Consider the following 20,923-nt stretch of genomic DNA (forward strand, 5'->3'; position numbering starts at 1 on the left):
TTTTTTTTTTTTTTTTTTTTTTTTTTTTTTTGGTGGTACTGGGGATTGAATTCGCACTGAGCTACATCCCCACCCCTTTATATTTTTTATTTGGAAACGGGCTAGCTAAGTTATGGAAGCTGGGTTTAAACTTGGCAGTCCTCCTGCCTCAGTCTCCCACTCTGCTGAGATTACAGGCCTCTGGCATTATGCCTGGCTTTACTTTTTTTTTTTTTTTTAAACAATATGATTGTATCCTGTTTCCTAAAATGGATTTTTTATTTGTTTAACCATCAACTATGAGCAACATTAAGGTCTTTCAATTTTTTTTGCTGTAATATTAGGTATGAATTAAGTTTTGTATGTATATCCATAAACTCTTTAAAAAATGATGTGTCAGTTTACATTTCTTTGGATAACGGAAATTTCCAGTATCTTCTATACTTACTTCCCTGTAATGGAACTTATTTTAGTTTTTTGCTACTCTGAGCAAAAAAACCCCCATCTTTTGATTTTTCAGTTTCTTTATTTCCACTGAGATTGTGGTCATCTTTCATTTATATACATATTTTCTTTTGTGAGTTTTCTTATCTATCAGAAGTGTTTAATTTCTACAGAGCCCTTTCCTTGCTAGTTAGGAATCTGTATTATTAAGGTAGATCTTTAACTTCCATACACATCCTCCCCTCATATCTTTTGCGGTTCATTTTTCTTTTTTTGCTATACTGAGGATTGAACCCATGCCTTCACACATGGTAGGCAAGTGCTCTACCGCTGAAGTACATCCCCAGCCCTTTACTCCCCCATCCCCTGCTCTTTTTTTTTTTTTTTTTTTTTTTTTTTTTGGTACCAGTAATTGAACTCCTGTCCTTGTGCTTGTAAGTCAGGCGGCAGCACCACTGAGCTAAATCCTCGGCCCTCTGCTTCCCTTTTTGAGACAATGTCTGTCTGTGTGTTCCAAATGTATATGCCAAGCTCACCTGAAACTCCAAACCCTAGGGCCTCAGCCTTGTGGGTGTTGGGTTACAGGCATGCACCACTGTACCTGGCTGAGCTGTTGCTTTTTCTGACTGCTTTACTGCAAGCTTGGTGCAGCCTGCTTATCAACTACATACATTTTTCACTTACTGCTTTTAAGGTCCTCAGGCAGAAACTACTCTTCCCATTTTTCAGAGTAGAAAAATGAAGCAAGAAATGTAAGTAACTTGCCTAAAGTCACATAGGAGTCAGATCTCTTGATTTAGGGACTGAATTTTAACCAGTCTATGGTGGTGTCTGCTTGCCTTCTTCTCCTGTCTTAGTCCAGTACATGGTATCATTGCTCTCTCCTCTGCTCCTGTCTAAGTTCTTTGAGGACGTCAGTGAAACTCCTCCTTGCTATTCCAGACATTGTTGGTCTCTTTCTTTCCTGAGTCTTTTAAAAATTAACTGTGTAGGTCATATAATTTAGTGTAGACATGGAGGTAGAAATCACTGGAGCATATAGATTAGCCTGACATTCATGAGTGATAACGCAGTTTACATTTTTAAAAGTTTCATTAGAAATTAATGGAGTAATGATACAGCTTAAAATTTATTCCCACAGATAAGGCAATAGATGTTTTTTTCTCTTAGACTGCTTTTTTCTAAATTGAGTTGTTTTTAAGAAATGAAAAATTAGGATAGTTTATTGTTTTGATGACTGAAGCCAGGTTAAAAACCTATTTACTTGTGCAAGTTTCCTAGTTCAATCCTTGGTACCAAAAAAAAAACAAAAACAAAAACACTACATAATTGTATAAAAGACCACTACACCAAAAATGTCTTGTAGTTTTTTAAAAAAAAGTTTTAGAAGTTATTGAAGTACTCATCAAATTATTTATCAATAATTGTGTCCTTTTAAAAAGTAGATGAATACCTTAAAGATGATTGAAATTAATTACATTTTTATATAAAAGAAGTTTGAAAGCAGACATTGTAGAGCTGGTATGGTCATCAAGGACCTGATGACCTTTCTGTTTTGTTACTTCACCATCTTTAGGTCATCACTAGTAGCACTTAGTCCCAGATGACTGTTCAGATAGGAAGGAGGAAGAAGTGTGCCAAGGACATTCCAATTTTCAGGAAATTTCTAGACCCCTCTCAAATACTTCCAGCCATACTTAACTACAAGCCCATATGTTCATTAGGGATGCTGGGAAATGTAGTTCTTTAAGTGGGCTTAGTGCTATTCCCCGCAGTGTGGAATATGTGTAGGAAGGAGCCCTTCATGTTTTTGTAGACATGTCTAACACACAAAGAAAGTAATGCCCACTTCTGTTTATGGTCTGTTATCAAATTGAGAAATAAACCATCATAGTGGCATTAGTGAATTTCATTAAAAGCTAAATTCCCAGAAATTTCACAATTATTCTCTTTTAGTTTTGTTTAATAAACTAGTGTACTGGTTAATATGGTTAGATATGAGAATACTTTATTTAAAAAAAGCCATATACTTTCTAAAAGATTCTCAGTTATTTTGGAAATTTGCAAGATTTAAGATATAACTGTAGAGCTGGATGTGGTAGCGCACACCTTTAATCCCAGCACTCCAGAGGCTGAGGCTGGAGGATCACAGTGAGTTCAAGGCTGGCTCTGGCTACACAGTGAGTTTGAGGCCAGCCTGAACTAGATAGCAAGGCTCTGTCTCAAAAAAAAAGAAAGAAAGAAAAAAAATGGCTTTGGTTAGTAGTTCCTTCAAGATTGTTTAGATAGATTTTTGGATTAATACATGATTTTTGATTATATTTATTGAGACATATACTATAAAATATGCTCATTTAAAATGTACCCTTTCATGAGTCTTGATAAATTTATACATCTGTGAAACTAACACATGGTTTTAACTGTACATTTGGACAGATGTATACTATGTAATAAAATAGGGAACATTATGGTGATGCAAAGAAAATCCTACCACTTTGCAGTTGACCTTTCCTATTTTTCCCAACTTTCTCCCTACTCTAAATGATCACTAGTCTATTACTATGAAATAATTTTTGCCTTTTCTAGTTTTTAACAAACAGAATTTTAAAATAAATAAATAGATTTATATAGCATGTAGTCCTTGTATCTGGCTTCACATTAAGTAGGTCATTCCTTTTTATTGCTAAGTGGTAGTTTCCTGTATGAGTGTGGGTGTGACATAATTGGCTTATCCATTCATTGGTGGCTATGCAAGTTAATATCCTGGTTTTTGTGTGGGACATCTCTTTTTGGTTTTGTAAATTACTAGAAGTTTCAGACTATCACACTTAAAAAAATGGTTTTACTGTCTTACATCCCACTAGTCATATGAATTCTAGTTGATTGGTACACTTACAATGTGTGGTATAGTCAGTTTTTTTTAAAAACGTGGTGGTTCTACAGGTGTGTAATAATAACTGATTTTAATTTATAATTCCTTAATAACTAATGAAGCTTAGCATCCTTTCACGTGTACATTTAGTCATTTATATATCTCCAGTGAGTTTTTTTAGCCCAATTTAAAAACTGCATTATTCTTATGAATTATAAGAATTCTTTGAATATCTTGGATAAAAGTCCATTGGTAGGTAGAACTATTTTTAAAAATTTTTTATTTATTGTAGGTACTTCCTACCAACTGTGGTTTGCTTTTTCGTTTTCTCAGCTGTGTTCTTTGAGAAACAATTTTTTGAATGTGATTCTGGGGATTGAACCTGGGGCCCCATTCTATCTCTCTTAGACCAAAAATAGGTTGCCCACTGACCCTGCTTTTCAAGGGTTTTTTATTGAGCAGAGGCCCTAGATGAGATGGGTTCAAGGTGGAACAAAACTATAGTCAACTAGTAAGATCATCACAGAGTAAAGTTATTTTTAATGATTTGTTCCAGAAGTGCTATGAGTTAATTAGCATATTTAGACTTGTGATCCAGTAAACCATTTTGTACTCGTTTGTATAGTGTGAGGCAAGGATGGAGGGTCTGGTATTTTGGCAGGTGGGGGTGTACATGAATATCTAGTTTACCTGTCATTTGCTGAAATCATTTTTTGGTATGTTTGTCAAAGCTGGATATTTATGTCTATGTGTGTGCACGGGGTGTTCCTGGACTCTGTGCCTTTGACCTGCCTATCCCACACTATGATGATTACTGAAATTGGATAGTGTATCTTGCAATCAGTTGAGGTAGCACAAATTTTCAGACTTCCTGTTTGGAACTGTTTTAGCTCTTTTGGGTGCTTTACAGTTCAGTGTGAGTTTTTTTATTTTTTAAGTAAATTTTTTTTGGTTTGCGATGCTTATGTGTGCTTATTTGTGTTTACTACTGACCTACATTCAATATAAGTTTTAGACTCAGCCTGTCAATTTGGAAAATGTCCTGTGAGGACTTGGTTGGGATTATGATGAATCTATAGGTCAGACTGGGGAGAACTGATGTGCTAATAACTGAGATTTCCAGTCCACAATCATGGTCTCCATTTCTGTATTTTTTTTGGATGGTGGTGCTGAGGATTGAACCCAAAGCCTTAAGTATGCTAGGCAGGTGCAGTACTACTGAGCTATACCACCAGCTGTCTCCGTTGCTTTATATCTTTCATTTCTCTCAACAATGTTCCCTAGTTTTGGGGTATAGGTCTGAAACATACTTTTTTTTTTTTTTTTCTTTTTGGTACTGGGGATCAAACTTTGGACCTTCTTGTGAGGCAGCAGCACCACTGAGCTCAATCACCGGCCCTGAAATGTACTTTTATCAAATATTATTTAAGTTGTCTTTTTTTCAGTGCTGTTTTTAAAAGTTTCTGTTTTAAAATGTTTTCTTTGTGTTTACTGCTAGTATATGCTCCTCCTCCTTTTCTTTCTCTTCTATAGCTGCCAACTCTTTCTCCTCCTTTATACTGGGTTTGAACGTAAGGCTTGCACTGAACTACATTCACAGCCCTTTTTTGTTTTTATAATTTTGATTTTTAATTTTTAGAAGGGTCTTGCTAAATTAAATCACTTGAGTTGCCCCGGCTGGCATTGAGTTTGTAATCCTCCCTGCCTCAGCCACCCAGAATTCTGGGACTACAGGAGTGCGCTAACCATACCCAGCCGGCCAGTGCTAGCATATAGAAATGAAGTTTTTAGAAGATCTTGAATACTATGACTTTATTAAACTTTATTAATTATTATAGCTTTTTTTGTAGAGTTCTTAGATTTTTGTAAATGTGAATGATAATGTCTGAAAATAAAAGACATCTTCAATCTTTTGCAATCTGTATTTTATTTCATTTTTCTTGCCTGAAATACATTAGTCAGGACCTACAGTATAGCACTGAATACAAGTGGTAAGAGTACACATCCTTGCTTTTTTCTTGTTGTTAGGTAGAAAGTGTTGTCTTTCAACATTGTGGTGTTAACTCTGGACTTTTGAACATCCCCTTTAATTCTTTTTGTTTTGTTTTGTTTTTTTGAGACAGGGTCTCATTATGTAGTTGAGTCTCACCTCAAACTCACTATGTAGCCCAGGCTAGTCTGGAACCAACAGCGATCCTCCTGCCTCAGCCTCCCGAGTGCTGGGATTACAGGCATGCGCCACCATGCCTGGCTTCCCTTTAATTTTTAATTTGCTACGTTTTTATAAAAGCTGTGGATGAGTGTTTAGTTTCGTTAATTTTTCTTGTCCATACATTGAGATTATCACAGATTGTCTTCTGCAACTACAGTGAATTACTAATGTATGTTGAATTCCCAAGATAAGCCCTAGTATTAGCACTTCAATATATTGTGAAATTTGATTTGCTAATATTTTGCTAATGACTTTTACATCTGTGTTCATGAAGGCTATTGGCATATAGATTTCTTGTAATGTCTTTAGTGTTGGTACCAATAATGCTGATTTAGGAAGTAGTCCCTGCTTTGCTTTCTGAAAGAGTTTGTGTAGGATGTTTGACAGAATTCACCAGGGAAGCTGTTTTGCTTTGGAAATCTCATTGTGGAATGATTTTAAACTGTGGTTTTTATGTCTTTAATAGGTATATGGCTTCCCAGCTTTTCTTTTTTGTATATTTGGTACTTTTTTTCAAGAAATTTATCTAAGTAGTATTTACTGACAAAAAATTATCTATAATGATTTCTGTTGTTTCAGTATTTCTCAGGATGTGTAGTAAAGTCTTTCCCTTCTGATACTGGTGTTTTATTTTATTTTTTCTCAATTGGTGTAGTGAGAGTTTCTCAATTTCATTAATCTTTTTAAAGAACCAGCTTTTTGTTTTAGTGGTTTTCACTCTCGTTAGTTTTTCGTTCCTTCTCTTTTATATATCATTTCCATTTACTTTTGGTTTAACTTACTCTTTTTATAGCTTCTGATGGTACAAGCTTAGAGCAATGCTTTTTATAACTTTATAATATAAACATTTAAAGCTATAGGTTTGTCTTTGAATTGTTTTAATTTTGTCTTGTTCATTTTGATATATGTATTTTGTTTTTGTAATTGGTCAGGTCAAAATATTTTCTAATTTCCTTTGTGATTTGTTCTTTGCCTCATGTGTTATTTAAATGTATTGTTTAGTTTCCAGATTTTACAGAGTAGTAGAGTTCTAGATTTTTTTTAGTTTCTAATTTAATATTGTTCAGAGATTTCAATTCATAAAAATATATTGATACCTTTTAATAGCTTGGCATATATATGGTTTCTTTGGTGAATGTTCCAGGTGTATTTAAAAGAATGTATTCTGCTGTTGGTGGTGTGTAATGTTTTATAAATGTCAGTTTGGCTTCATTGGTTGACAGTGTTGTTCATGTTTTCTATATCATTATTGATTTTCTGTCTACCTGTTCTATTACTTAGAAGAGACCTGTTGAAATCTCCAGTTATCATACTGGATTTTCTCATTCTCCATTTAGATGTATCTGTTTTTGTTTCATGTATTTTGAAATTTTGTTATTAGGTGCCTATTCATTTGAAATTGTTTTTGTATCTTGAAGGACTATATTTTTTTGGTGGGGACGGGGTCTTATATAGCTCAGGTTGGCCTCTAGCTTTTTGTGTAGCCCATGCTGGCCTCAAGGTTAGTGTCCTCTTGCGTCAGCCTCTTGAATTCTTGGATTGCAGGCAAGTGCCACGCCTGACTCTGACTTTATCATTACAAAGTTTCTGTCTTTAATTCTACTATTAACCATTCTCTTGAATTCAACTTTGTTAATCTAGGTACTTCAGCTCTCTTCTAATTAGTATTTATATGATGTATCCTTTTCTATCACTTTACTTTTATTCTAAATGTGTCTTTATGTGTAAAGTGCATTCTTCATAGGCAACGTTAAGATAAGACTTACTTAAAAAAACAGTATCTCTGCCTTTTAATTATAATAGATTATTTATATTTAATTAATTACTTCAATACTGTTGTGTTTAAGTCCATTTTCTTGTTTTTTTGTCTGTGTATCTCATGTCTTTGTTTTTCTACTCCCATCCCCCCTGTTTTCTACATCACCTATTTTCCTACCTGCTTTTTGAAAAATTTGTGGTAATGAGAATTGAGCTTTCATATGCTAAGGATGCATTCTGCTGCTGAGCTACATCCCCAGCCTCAGTAACTTTTTATGATTCACTTCCTGCTTCTTTCTTTGGTGGTACTGGGGTTTGAGCTCAGGGTCTTCATTCAGGTCTTCTCACTGAGCTCCATCCCCAGATGGACCTCCTCTTGACTTGCTTTCCCAAATATTACCCAGTCTGGGCTGGAACTCCATGTCTCATCCTCCTATATAGTACTGAGATTATAGGTGTGTACCACCACAACCAATCTAGATTGTTTTTAAAAAATCTAGTATAATTTTCCTTGTACCTGAAGAACTTTAAAAAAAAATTCATTGTAGTACAAGTCTATTGGCTTTTGTCCATCTGAAGATTAAGTTCTTTTTGTGTTGCTAGGGACTGAACATAGGGTCTTAAACATGCTATACAAGCACTCTGTCACAGAGCTACATCCTTAGCTCTGGCTTATGTATTTTCTGTAGCTAATAGTTTCTTTGTTTTCTCTAACATAACGTCTTTCTTTCTTTGATCACTTTTAAGACTATTACTGCTCCTTTTCAGAATTTTTATATTTATATGCTTTGGTTTGGTTTTCTTTGTTTATGCTGCTAGGAGTTCACTGACCTCTTTGTTTTATTTGTTTGTTTTTGGTACTAGGGATCGAACTGGGGACCTTGTGCTTGTGAAGCACGTGGTGGAACAACTGAGCTAAATCCCTGGCCCTCACTGACCTCTTTGGATCAGAGATTTTATCTTGAAATTTGGAGATAGTTTGGCCATTACTCAGAAACGTTTTGTGCGCCTCCCACAACCATTCCAAGATCTTTTTAAAAAATTATTATTCATTAAGATTATGGTATACAATATGATGACATTCATCATTTGGAATTTGTACCTGTACATGGTATATCTTGATTCTTATTTTTTTCCTATTCCCCTGACCTCCCTTCATCCCCTCTGCTCCTCCCTATTTACAAAGACTTTGTTTCTGTTTTTTCTTTTTCTTATTTTTTTTCTTTTCCTGTCCCCCCACTTCTTCTTTGGACCTTTCTTCCTATTTCACATTATCTGTTATACGTTCTGATCCTCATTTACACTTTCAGTTTCTTATACCAGAGAAACGATTCAGTATTTAAACACATTGTGTCCTATTTCACTTAAAGAGTATGGCCTCAATGTGCATCCATTTAACCGTAAATGTCTCTAGTTTCTCATTATTTATGGCTACATTTTAGAAAATGTTCTACATTTTAGAAAAGAAAACATCTTTTTCCAGTCATCAGTTGATGGGCATTTGGGCTGTTTCCAAGGTTTAGCTATTAGAAACTGCTGCTATAAACATGGGTGTACATATATCGCTGTGGTATGATGCTTTTAATTTTGTGGGGAAGATACCCAGCACGGGAATAGCTGGTTTAAATGGGATCGCTAATCCTAGTTTTTTGAGGTATCTCCACACTGATATCCACAGTGATTGCATCAGTCTGCACTCCCACCAACAGTGGAGAAGGGTTCCTTTTTTTCCCTACAACCCTGCCAGCATTTGTTATTGGTTGATTTCTTGACAGCAGCCACTTTTTCTGGAGTAAGATGGAATCTCAATGTTATTTTCATTTGCATCTTTTGGATGCCCGGTGATGTTGAACATTTTTCATGTTTTTTTTTTGCTGTTTCTACTCATTTGTCTGACAAGTGTGTGTTCATTTCAGATGCCCATTTTTGGATTGGGTCTTTAAATTTGGGAGGTCTGATTTTTTTGAAGTTCTTTATATATTCTATGTAGTAATCCTTTGTCTGAGAAACAGCTGGTACCATTTTTTTGTGGGTTGTCTTTTCATTGTGTTGGGGATTTCTCTTGTCATTCTGGGTTCTTTTTCTTTCTTGGTACCGGGGATTGAGCTTGGGTCCTTGTGCTTGCAAGGCAGGCCACTGAACGCTTAGCTAAATCCCCGGCCCTTGGGTTCTTAATTGTAAATATATTGGATTGCTTGGTATTGCTCTGACTGCAAAAGTCATTTGGCTTTGCTTATTATCTTTCCAGTTTTTACAGATTCTAATCTTCATTTTATATAGTATATACTTATGTCTTCAAGTCTCTGTTTTCCTTTCTGACTGTGTTCTTAAACTCATTCTGTGAATTTTTCATTTCAGATTTTGGATTTGTGTTTTGTATCTAACCTCTTCTGTCTCTAGTATTTTTGTGTTATTTAAAGTGCTGGTCTGTAAATTCCATTATTACTCTTATTTTTGTCTCTGTTTCTGTTCCGTGAAATTTTTTTTTTTTTTGGTACCGGGGATTGAACTTGGGTCCTTGTGCTTGCAAGGCAGGCTACCAAACCACTGAGCTAAATCCCGAGCCCCTATTCTGTGAAATTTTTTCATGGTCATGGGTCCTGTTTTTCTGCTTCTTTGAATGGTATTTTATTGGTTGCTAAACATTGTGAATATTGTGTTGCTGCAAGTCTGGGTTTTCTTTTTTTCTTTTTTCTTTTTGGTAGTGGGGATCGAACTCAGGACCTTGCATTGCGAAGCAGGTGACAGCAGCAGTAAGCTAAATCCCAGGCCCGCCCTCTCTCTTTCCTTCCTTCCTTCCTTCCTTCCTTCCTTCCTTCCTTCCTTCCTTCCTTCCTTCCTTCTTTCTCTCTCTCTCTCTCTTTTTCTTTCTTTCTTTCATTCCTCTCCCCCCTTTCTCCCTCTCTCTTTCTTTCATTGAATTTTGTGTTGCCTGACAGTTAATAAGATCAACTTTTTGTTGTTGTTGTTTTTTTTTTTTATTGGTACGTGATATTGAACTCTGTCCTTGCACTTGCAAGGCAGGTGGCGGCGCCATTGAGCTAAACCCTAGCCCTAAGATCAACTTATTACCACTTTTATTTTGAAGCTTGATTATGAGAGTAGATAAGTGAAGTCTTTCTGTTAGGGCTAATTTTCTCTTTGTGAAGTGTGACCTTCTATGGTCTCTTCAGTAGTCAAGGTGTTTAACAATATTTTCTTCACTGGCTGTTTAGGACCTGGCTATCTCCCAGCTCTGAAAGTGATGTCTCTGTAATAATTCCTTGTTTGGCCTTGTTGAATTTTATTGTTTAAATGTCCAGCTTGGTCTTTAGGAAAAGTTTCAGAACCACCCTGTCAGATCCCTGGGATTTTTTTTCCTTGCATAATTCTCTTCTTTGTGGTGATGTACACTCCACAGATTTCAGCTGTTTTAACTTCTGTGGTCCACGTCATTTTTTTTTCCTCAGGAATCCTAGCTATGCACTGCCTATTGTACAGTGCCTCCTAAATAGTAGCTTCAAATTTTTGGTCTAGTTTTCTGTTTTGTTTTTTTAATAATAGGAGGACAATTCTGGTGCTTATTCTTATATTTTATTTTTTGTTTATTATTGTTTTTTAAACAGGATCTTCCTATGTAGTTCAGGCTGGCCTTGAACCCACTATGTGGTTATGGCCTCAAACTTCAGTGATCCTCTTGCCTCAGCTTCCCTAGTGCTTGTATTACAAGTGTGCATCACCACATCAGTTCTTACTTGTACAATATTTTAAATGTCACAGTATTTGCCTGTGTATGTTATTCTAGTTCAGAGTTCAGCAAATCAAAGTATAATTATTTCAGGTTATAGGGCATTCAGTCTCAGTTGTAGCTCTCTGGTTGTAGTTTGAAAGCAGCTATGAAAGATATGTAGATAAATAGGCATAGTCATGTACTAATAAAACTTTATTTACAAAAACAGATGATCATCCTACAAGCCAAGGCAATCATGTCCAACTTGCTATTTGAAGTCATTCTGCAGTATCCTTTCCTAGAATTGACTAACTTCTCTTTAACCTCCCATACCTATGACTGACTAACTACAAAGTTTGTTCTTTTTCCTTGAGGGAGCTTTCATTATTGTTTTAGTCTCCCTCTGCCTTTGTATTGGGGATTGAACTCATGACCTAGCACTTATGAGGTGGGTGCGGGTCCTCACTTATGAGGTGGGTCCTGAGCTAAATCCTTGGTCCTCTTAATCAGTTTTTTACATTTGGTTCTGTTGTTACCACTTAACTGTGCTGAGGAAATCTAATTAGTTTTCTGCGTAGCATTTTTTTTTTCTTTTTTGGTATCAGGGATTGAACTCAGGACCTTGTACTTGCATTGCAGGTGACAGAACCACTGAGCTAAATCCCTGGCCTTGCAAACCAGTTTCTGATGTGATGAATGAGTTTTAAAGAACTTCACACTCTTAAGTACTCAATTAGTTTTTTCAACTGTGTTTTTGAAACCATACTGTATTCTTCTATTACAATTTTGCTTTCATGTTAATTTGTTTGAAAGAATTACACATGATTTCACATAGCTGATAGCTGTATGTAATCTTTAGATTTCCTCACTTAGCCTTTCATCTTTTGATTTACTCATTTTATCTAGATTTCTCTCAAGGTGTGGAGCTAGGAGCTGAAAGCAGTAGTGACTAGTGACTTGAGTTAGATCTCTTACATAGGATCTAGATATTGTACTTTTATTAGTGTAGCTTAATATGCCAGCTTATTAAATTGGCAACTTCATGTTGTATTAAACTCAAAGAAAACCACAAACCTTTTCACTCATTTCTGCTAAACTTCCTTCTTATCTTAATATTTTTGAACTAACATTGGCAAACTTTTAAGAGAAGAGTTATGAATCATATATATGTTACACACATGTTACAGAGCATTTTTATATTCATTCTCATTGAATGTCCAGTCACTATATCACATTGCATTTACACGTACAAGCCCACATGTGCGCCACATGTACGAGCCCACTATCTTCCTGACAGTCCCTCTTTGGAGAGCCTCACTGGCCAGCAGCGCAGCTCTGTAACTCAAGAGAATCTGAATAGGGACAGATGGGAGGGAGTGTGCAGCTGGAAGTGTGTCTTTGCCCAGCTGGAGTTTTAATAGCACAATGGAGAAGGGAAACAGACTGCAACAACAGCACTGTTATTTTAACACATGACAAATAACCTTTTGGCTTTTGCCACACAATTTATGGGACACTTAATTGTTATTAAGCATAGGAATTACCCAGAGTAAAGTTTGTAAAACGATATATATGAATTTCCAATTTATTAGTAATTTTACATTAGATTCTTACTGCAATTTAATTTTGTTAAAATTTCACCCCCCTCCCCAGATAAACTTTTATGTAAGGAATCGAATAGTTCTGCAAGGTTTATCAGAAAGTATTCTTTGCTTCTGGACAAACCTTCAGAAGCAAACACTTTCACCTTCTTTCGCTTTGTTCTTTCATTCTTACGTGTTTCTAAATACTAAGCTAATAGTTGCTTTTAGGTTTTTAATTCTAGATCTTCATCTATTGAAGGTGAGAATTTAGCTCATTCTGTCTGTTTCTTACAAAGCAAATACACCGTTTTTGTTTCTGTTTTGCCAAAATAATTAAATAATAAATTTGATTAGATTAATATTTATTGTTAACACTGATTTGATCATGTTAATACATGGCTGAGCTGTCTAATGTACCAAACTGATTGCCTTTCCTTTTCTGTCACTTGAAGATGGTAATTATTTTTTTTTCCTAAACATTTCATTTTCTTTGTATTTTAATGAACTCATTTGCAAACTTTCTGCTAATTGCCCCAAACTCCTTTAAGGCTGTTGGTTATGTCAAGTATTTTATCAGTTTCTTCCTGTAGGAGTCTTTCCTGGAGCCATCTGACCTGTTAAAATCTAGAGTAGTGCATACTTGACAACCCGGAATCATCATTCTTTGTAATCTAAGGGTTTCTTTTATTCCCTCCCTGTTGGTTCATTTTCTCAAATCTCATAGTTTCTTGCTTGATTTATTCCCTCTACTTCTGTTGTTTTTGAGAACTTGCACATTGAAAGTTGAGTTTATTTTACTTCTGAACAGTATTTGATAGTATAGAATACATATTTGGTTTGGAAATATGTTTTAGGATTTTGGAGTTGCTGTACCTTTCTTTGTCTTGATTTTGGTTTTGCTGTTGAGAAATAAGAAATCCTGGTGAGGACTGGGGATTTAGCTCAGTGGTTTGGCTCCTGCCTCCCAAGCACAAGGACCGGAGTTCGATCCCCAGTACCAAAAAAAAAAAAAAAAAAAAAGAAAGAAATCCTAGTGATTTTCACTGCTGAGAGAAAAAAAGCCTTACGAAACTTTTTCTATATCACTTCTTTTTACTATATAGAAACTGAGAGAATCTTCTCTTTATCTGCCATGTGCTAAAAGCTTACAGTATATACTTTCTCTAATTTTCTTTTTGTAAGCTGGTTTGGGTACCCAGAGAGCTCTTTTATTTTATTCATTTATTTATTTATTTATTTATTTTTGTTTTTTTGAGACAGGGTCTCACTATGTAGTTGAGACTGATCTGGAATTCACTATGTAGCCCAGGCGGGTCTTGAACTCATAGTGATCCTCCTGCCTCAGCCTCCCGAGTTCTGGGATTACAGGCGTGAGCCACCATGTCCGGCCCAGAGAGCTCTTTTAATGTATACATTCAAATTATTTTTTTCCTCAATAGTTTTCATATTATTTTATTGGTCACTTCCTTATCATTTTCTCTTTCTGAGAGCTGTGTGTGTGTGGCTGTGCATATTAGGAATAGAATCCAGGGCCTTGCACATGTTCGGCAAATAATCTAACACAGAACTATAGCCCCAGTCCTCTTAAGTATGCTTTTGTTTTTTTTTTTTTTTTTTTGGTACCGGGGTTTGAACTCGGGTCCTTGCACTTGCAAGGCAGGCTACCGAACCACTGAGCTACATCCCCGGCCCTTAAGTATGCTTTTGTTCAGATTTTAACTTTCTGGGTTGACCCTTCTAATTTAATATCCCTGCCCCCAATTTTGATTTGGTTTATTTTCTGGAAGATTTCCTAAAGCTTATCTTCTACACATTTTAATAGGTTTTATAATTTTGGGTGTCGTTATCTAAAACTTTCCCAGAGCTTGCTTTTGATTGTCTCTTGTGGCATAGTATTGTTTGTTTTTTAATGGTTGCCCTCTAAAAAATGTCTAAGAGTATTAATGATAGGTGTTTTAGAAGTTTGTTCTCCCAATGTAGTCTATTTCCTCTAAGTCACTTTATTTATTTATTTTTTGTCTCTAATTGCTCAGTGGTTTTGTTAACTATTTAGTAGTTCTTGATAATGTTTAGGAATAGTTGATAAAAAAAAGTTTAAGTTCTGAGTATGTGAATTAGATTGTTTCCTGTGCATTTTTTTGGAGAGCATCTGATGTCAGTATTTTAAGGTCTTACTCTAAATTTCCCCCAGAAGACTTTTTCATGCTATTTTCTACAAGGTAAAGGATCTACTACTAGCATTCTGGGAGCTTAGAGGGCAATGATGGGGAAAGGATGGTTGTTGCCTTCCATTTTCTACATGTTCACCTAATCCTCTGTTTTCTCACTGGTTCCTTGCTTCCAGTCTCCCCCTCCCTTCCAAGTCCACATACCCTTTGTTTTCTTGTCTCCAAAGAATACTCTTCCAATTATTTGCTGGGATGCAGAAGGCAAAGTAGCTCAGCTCTGTGCATTGGGAGGTGCCTGAGCATCTCAGTGCCTGTTAAACAGGCTTTAACAAGTTTTCCTTATTTTATCTCCCTTCTGCCTTTCAACCCTACCACCAAAAGTAAAATGTATCTGAAGTTCCTGAGGCTGAGGGAAACTGTGTCATTTGGGATGTATTTCCACTTTCTTTGTGTCTAGTGTTCTGTTTTCTTAGATACTATGCATTTCTTCTTGACTATCTGCCTCTTAGCTGTTAAGATTTTGATGGTATTTCCTATCCTGTTCTATGTATTATTATGGTTTTATAATTAAAAGACAAAAAGAAACATCTTTACTGATGTTTTAGAGGGATTTAAGAGAGCAAAAGCAGATGTATATGTTTACTCTGCCATCTTTACCTGGAGTAGATTAGTTATGTTTTAACAGACGTTTTCCATTTATATGACTTTTTTCCCTTTCTGTGGTTCCAGTCGAGAGGTGACTGAATATGTTTAATGTTCCTTGATCTATTCAAGCAGTAACTATCACAGAAGGAAGTGTGAGGTTAGGCAGATTTGGAATTTCCTAGGGCATTTATATTAGCTGCAAATGATCACAGGTGCCTTTTCTGTACACTGTTCTAGAATCCTGCCCAGGATTGATGTTAAGTATAATTGTACTGTAGTTTGAGGACATTTTCTTTCAGTTGTTCCTTAAAATTTTGATTTTTTCTGGCAGCTTTTCTCATGTAAGGCATCTAATAAGGGTTCCCTCTCATTTACAAGTTGGCTTTGTAAGTGGGATGTAATTAGGTTGGGCCAGGAGACTTGAACTCATTTATAGTATTTAGGTCAACCCTATCATTTTACAGCTTCTGGAGTTGAGGCACCCTGAGGTGGAGTAGATTTCCTAAGTCATGTAGGTAAATTGTTGAAAATCCAGGCCTAGAACCTGTACCTTCTGATCTCCAGCCTGTGTTCTTTCCATGATAGGACATTTGGGGTTCATTTTTACCAATACATCTGTTAATTTCATTATTTTCTTAATGTCTGAACATAATTTTAATTCTGGGAAGCCATATTACAGGTACATTTTGTTGGTCATGAGGAATCTAGTTTTTTTTTGAGGCAGGGTCTCACTGTGTAGTTGAGACTGACCTGGAACTCACTATGTAGCTCATGCTGGTCTCGAACTCAAAGTGATCCTCCTCCCTCAGCCTCCTGAGTGTTGGGATTACAGGTGTGCGCTACCACGCAAGGCTGAGGAATCTAGTTTTGATTGGTCACTTTAAATACGTATGTTTTATTGGGAGAATTTATAAGACAATAAGCTTTTATCCTATGTTTTGCACCTAAAGAATAGAACACTAAGAAGCAGTATAAATTTTCTTTAAATTACAATTACGTTGTTAGAAAGTGAATTTACACTGATTTTGTTATAATGTCCTTAATTAGAACCATTCTGAGCTGACTGTAGTGGCTTTCTGTTTATGCCAGCAGTGTCTCTGCCAGTTCAGTTCAATTTTCAGAGAACCTTGACTGGTCATTTCTCAGCAGGTTTTCCTGTAGCTTTTCGCTATTAGAATAGTTATTTTCTTGGTTTGTCTATCCATAACTTCTAGGAACTAGGTTGTGTAGATAAGTGTCTCATAGTGATAACATTTAGAATTATCTGAGTGCAGTAAGTCTCTTCTATTCATGGGCTAGTGTGTGGGTACTCAATCTAGTTTTCTTAATACCTCAGGAAGACTAAAGAAAGATTCATGAACTTTCTTAAATTAGAAAGTTATGGCTATGAGCTCGAGTCATTGCTAAATTGAGTTGATGACAGTTTCTTTGTACTATTTTATAATTCTCTAGGGCTAATTTTTACTTTTAATCCTATTAAGCATTATTGCAGAATGGAAAGAATTTATGCTTTAAATTCAGTTATAGTTTAAATCTAGTTTTATATTTGGTATATGCCATTGCCATTTTATGGCTATGGAGAATTATTTAACCTTTTCAAGTCTTGGTTTCTTTAGTTGTTTGGTTGGGAAGACTAGAGATTATGCATGAAGACCCTAGCATAGTGCCTAATATTAAAAATTAGATACACAGACCTTAGTAGGCTGGAATTGTGATAGTGGTGGTTTATTATACGTATGAGTATACTATGTTTGTTCCTTGTATATTTTAATTTCATCTTTTGTGTGCATCTTTATTTCTTTTTTTCTTTTGAGATAAAGTTTGCTATGTAGTTCAGGCTGGTCTTGAACTCACTACTATATAACCCAGGCTGGCCTCCAGCTTGAGATCCTCTAGCTTTAGGCTCTCAAGTTCTGGAATTATAGGCCTGCACTATCACACCCAGCTAATTTTATCTTTCTGAGCCTGTATTTTAAAAGCCATGCAATTGTAAACTTAAATATAATTATGCAATTGTTTATCTTTTTGACACAAATAATTTCATTTTTATGATAATTTAAATCTAGAAATAGTTTAAAATTTGCTTCAGAAAATTTCAAACCACTAAAGAATTGTGTGTTTTGGAAATACATATTTATTTATTTTTTTGAGACAAGGTCTCACTATGTAGTTTAGACAGCTCTGGAACTCACTCTGTAGCACAGGTTGGTTTTGAGCTTGCAGTGATCCTCCTGCCTCAGCCTCCTGAGTGCTGGGATTACAGGCATGTGCCACCATGCTCGGCTAGAAATACATATTTATGAGAGATTTGGACAACGTAGCTTGGAATGGGATTATTTTAAACTATAAACATGATTGTATATGAAGACATTTTAATATAAGATAGACATCCATGATGGCAATTTTTTCTTGGGCAGATTATTTCAGGAACATTGTTTTTCCTTTTATCAAGCATTAATTCAAATTTAAATCTTAAGTCTACAGATATCCATTTTCTACCTGTAATTTTGTTATCTTTATTAAACTTGGTGTTTTATTGTGATGTTTTCTAATGAAGATTGGTATAATAGTTAATTTTGACTTTAAAGGAAGTAAATTGTTTTTTAAAACAGTTGGACATTTTCAGTTCTTTGGGATGAGTTATCAAATTATTGCAGATTTGCTGTTATGTCACCTGCATTTGTGATACAGCAGTTGCCGGAACAACTTTGTGAAGAACATAAAGCAGTGGATAGTGTCTGCCCTTGCCACTGAGAGTGCAGAAATGCTGACAGGAAGTAAGGGAAGTGCCAGGGTTAGAAAACCATTCTGAGCTGGGCGTGGTGGTGCACACCTGTGATCCTAGCACTTGGGAGGCTGAGGCAGGAGGATCGCTGGGAGTTCGAGACCAACCTGGGCAATATAGTGAGTTCCAGGTCAGACTCAACTACATAGTGAGACCCTGTTTCAAAAAAACCAAAAAAAAAAAAAAAAAAAAAAAAAAAAAAAAAAAAAGAAAACCATTCTGTTTTTTTTTTTTTGAGACAGGGTCACACTATATAGTTGAGACTGACCTGGAACTCACTATGTAGCCCACGCTGGTCTCAAACTCATGGCGATCCTCCTGCCTTAGCCTCCAGAGTGCTGGGGTTACAGGCTGAGCCACCACGCCTGGCTTTAGAAAGCCATTCTGAATCAAAGCTAAATGTTTTGTCTGCTGAACTGTACTGGATGTTATGAGTGAAAGTTTTCTTGTGAGTAAGTTACTGTGCGTAGATTTTCTTACACTGATGTATTTGATGCTTAAATCTCTTATTTGTCTTAATTTTCTGACCCTTTAAATAGACTGGTGTCATCATTAATGGTTCAGATATGTGGTTATATTTTTATTCCCCTCTTCTATTTCCTCCTCTGTCCAAGATCGTTGGGCACAAAATATCGCTTTTTTTTTTTTAAGGTGATAATAAGTTTTCTACTTAGCTTTTCTGATTTCAGCTGTCTCTTTATTCTTTCGTTTTCATTTCCTTTGACATTTATTTAAAAATTGATGTTAGGTTTTCTGATTAAAATACATATACATTGTTTTTATTTGAAGAACCAAAGGAATTTATGTGAGAAGTGGACAAGGATCTGAACAAGTCAAAGAATAATCGTAGTACTACTAGTAGTATGATAATAATATCATTTATGTTTTTGCAAATGCCAGACACTCTCCAAAGAGCTTTATATGTATAGTATTTCCTCAGTATCTGAAGGATTGTTTTCAGAACCTGTCTGCAAATATCCAACTCTGTGGATGTATGTAATCTGTGCACTTCCTGCAGTATATTTTAAATCATCTCTAGACTACTTAAGACTAAAGCAATGTGAATGGGTGTGATATTGTATTATTTAGAGAATAATAACAAAAAAATTTACTTTTTGAGTGTAGCCAAGGTTTTTTTCCTCAATATTTTCTGTGATTGGTTGAATTCAGGGATGTTGAAATCACAGATATGGAGGATTGACTGTATACTATCTCATTTAATCAGCAACTCTGTGAGTAAGTGTTGTTATCCTAATTTTATAGGTCAGACAACTGAAGGTCAGAGATTCTATAACTTGCTAACCTCCTTGCATACTTATAGCTAGTGGATAAAGAGCTGGGATTTAAACCCAGGAAGGCTGGTGTTAAATTATGCCTGTGGTCAGGTACATGATACTGATTTCCTTCAGGCAGAAGGACAATTAGTTAGTATAAGGATATAACCTTTTATTAGATTGGCAGGTATTTTAAAAAATACAATTTGGGAGATGATTTTTTTTACATTGAAGGGACCACCATATTGAAAAGCAATGTGAAAGGGAGTCATCATGATTCTTGAGATACTCCTGTTCACTGACAGTTTTATATCAAGAAGTCTCTGTCAAGGAAGTAATCAGGAAGATAAGAGTGTTCAAGGTTGTTCATCAATTCTCATAATAGGGGACGAAAAAAATGATCTAGTTCTTTTGGTATGCTTAAATTATTTTCTCCAAATAGTTAATATAGTGTTGTGGAAACCTGAAGTACGGGTTTTTTTTTTCCAGAATATTTAGAAATGTATAAAGCTTACAGTGTATAAAGCTTACAACAGTGTATAAAGCTTACAGTAAATGAAAAATCAGGATATAAAATCAGTTTGATTTCAGCTTTAGTAAATGTGCTGCTGAAGCAAGCACCAGTTTCAACCTTAAAAATGTATATATATATACAGAAAAACAAGAGCATACAATAAGGTACTAATAATTATTCTGGTGTATTATTTGAGAACTGTGTGTGTGTGTGTGTGTGTGTGTGTGTGTGTTTATGTGTGTGTGTATGTGGGGGTTGAACTTGGGGTCTGCCACTGACCTACACCTCCAGCCATTGAACTTTTTACATGGGTAGTGTAGTACTTGTATATTTAAAAGAAATCAGGTGGCATATAGCAAAAGCCTAAATGATGCCAACACTGGTTTTTACAAAGAATGTACATGAAGATTAAGCATGCAGCGGGGGTAGTGTCGCAGCCTGTAATCCCAGCACTTGGGAGGCTGAAGCAGGAGGATTGCTGTGAGTTTGAGACTAGCCTGGGCTCCATAGTGAGTTCCAGGTCAGTCTCAACTACATAGTGAGACCCTATCTCAAAAAACCAAAAGAAAAAAAAAAAAAAACATTAAGCATGTGTATCATTGGTAGAAAGGAATGTAGCTGAATTTCAGATAGTATTGTTTGAGTATTTAAATTTTTTAATTTGGATTAAAGAAATAACCTGTAGTTTGGTTTTAAAAATACAGTCATTACAGTTATTGTTAGTGCTTTAAACTTGTGTCACTTACTCTAATAGAAGATATGGCTATTTTTTACCTGGTGGTATTTGTTTTTTGAAAAAGAATTTGTTGACAGAAATGACTTTGTTGGAGAGTAGCTTAATGAGTAAGGGTTGAATGCCAGGGATATGTGGGCTGTTTGATAAAACATTACATTGTGAATCATTTTACTCTGTTTTGAGTACACAGTTACAGTTTATAGCTACTTAAGTAAGGAATTTAGCTTTGCTTTGTGTCGAAATA

General features: G+C 35.5%; 1 protein-coding gene across 2 annotated transcripts in view; it reads left to right on the plus strand.

Annotated features, from left to right (window-relative positions):
- Nucleotides 1-20,923, plus strand: part of Med13l (mediator complex subunit 13L) — a 274,207-nt gene that overhangs the window by 15,181 nt on the left and 238,103 nt on the right. The window lies entirely within an intron of this gene.

The sequence above is a fragment of the Fukomys damarensis genome, unplaced genomic scaffold (assembly GCF_012274545.1).
Source record: "Fukomys damarensis isolate Sample0158 unplaced genomic scaffold, DMR_v1.0_HiC HiC_scaffold_12, whole genome shotgun sequence".
Classification (NCBI taxonomy): domain Eukaryota; kingdom Metazoa; phylum Chordata; class Mammalia; order Rodentia; family Bathyergidae; genus Fukomys; species Fukomys damarensis.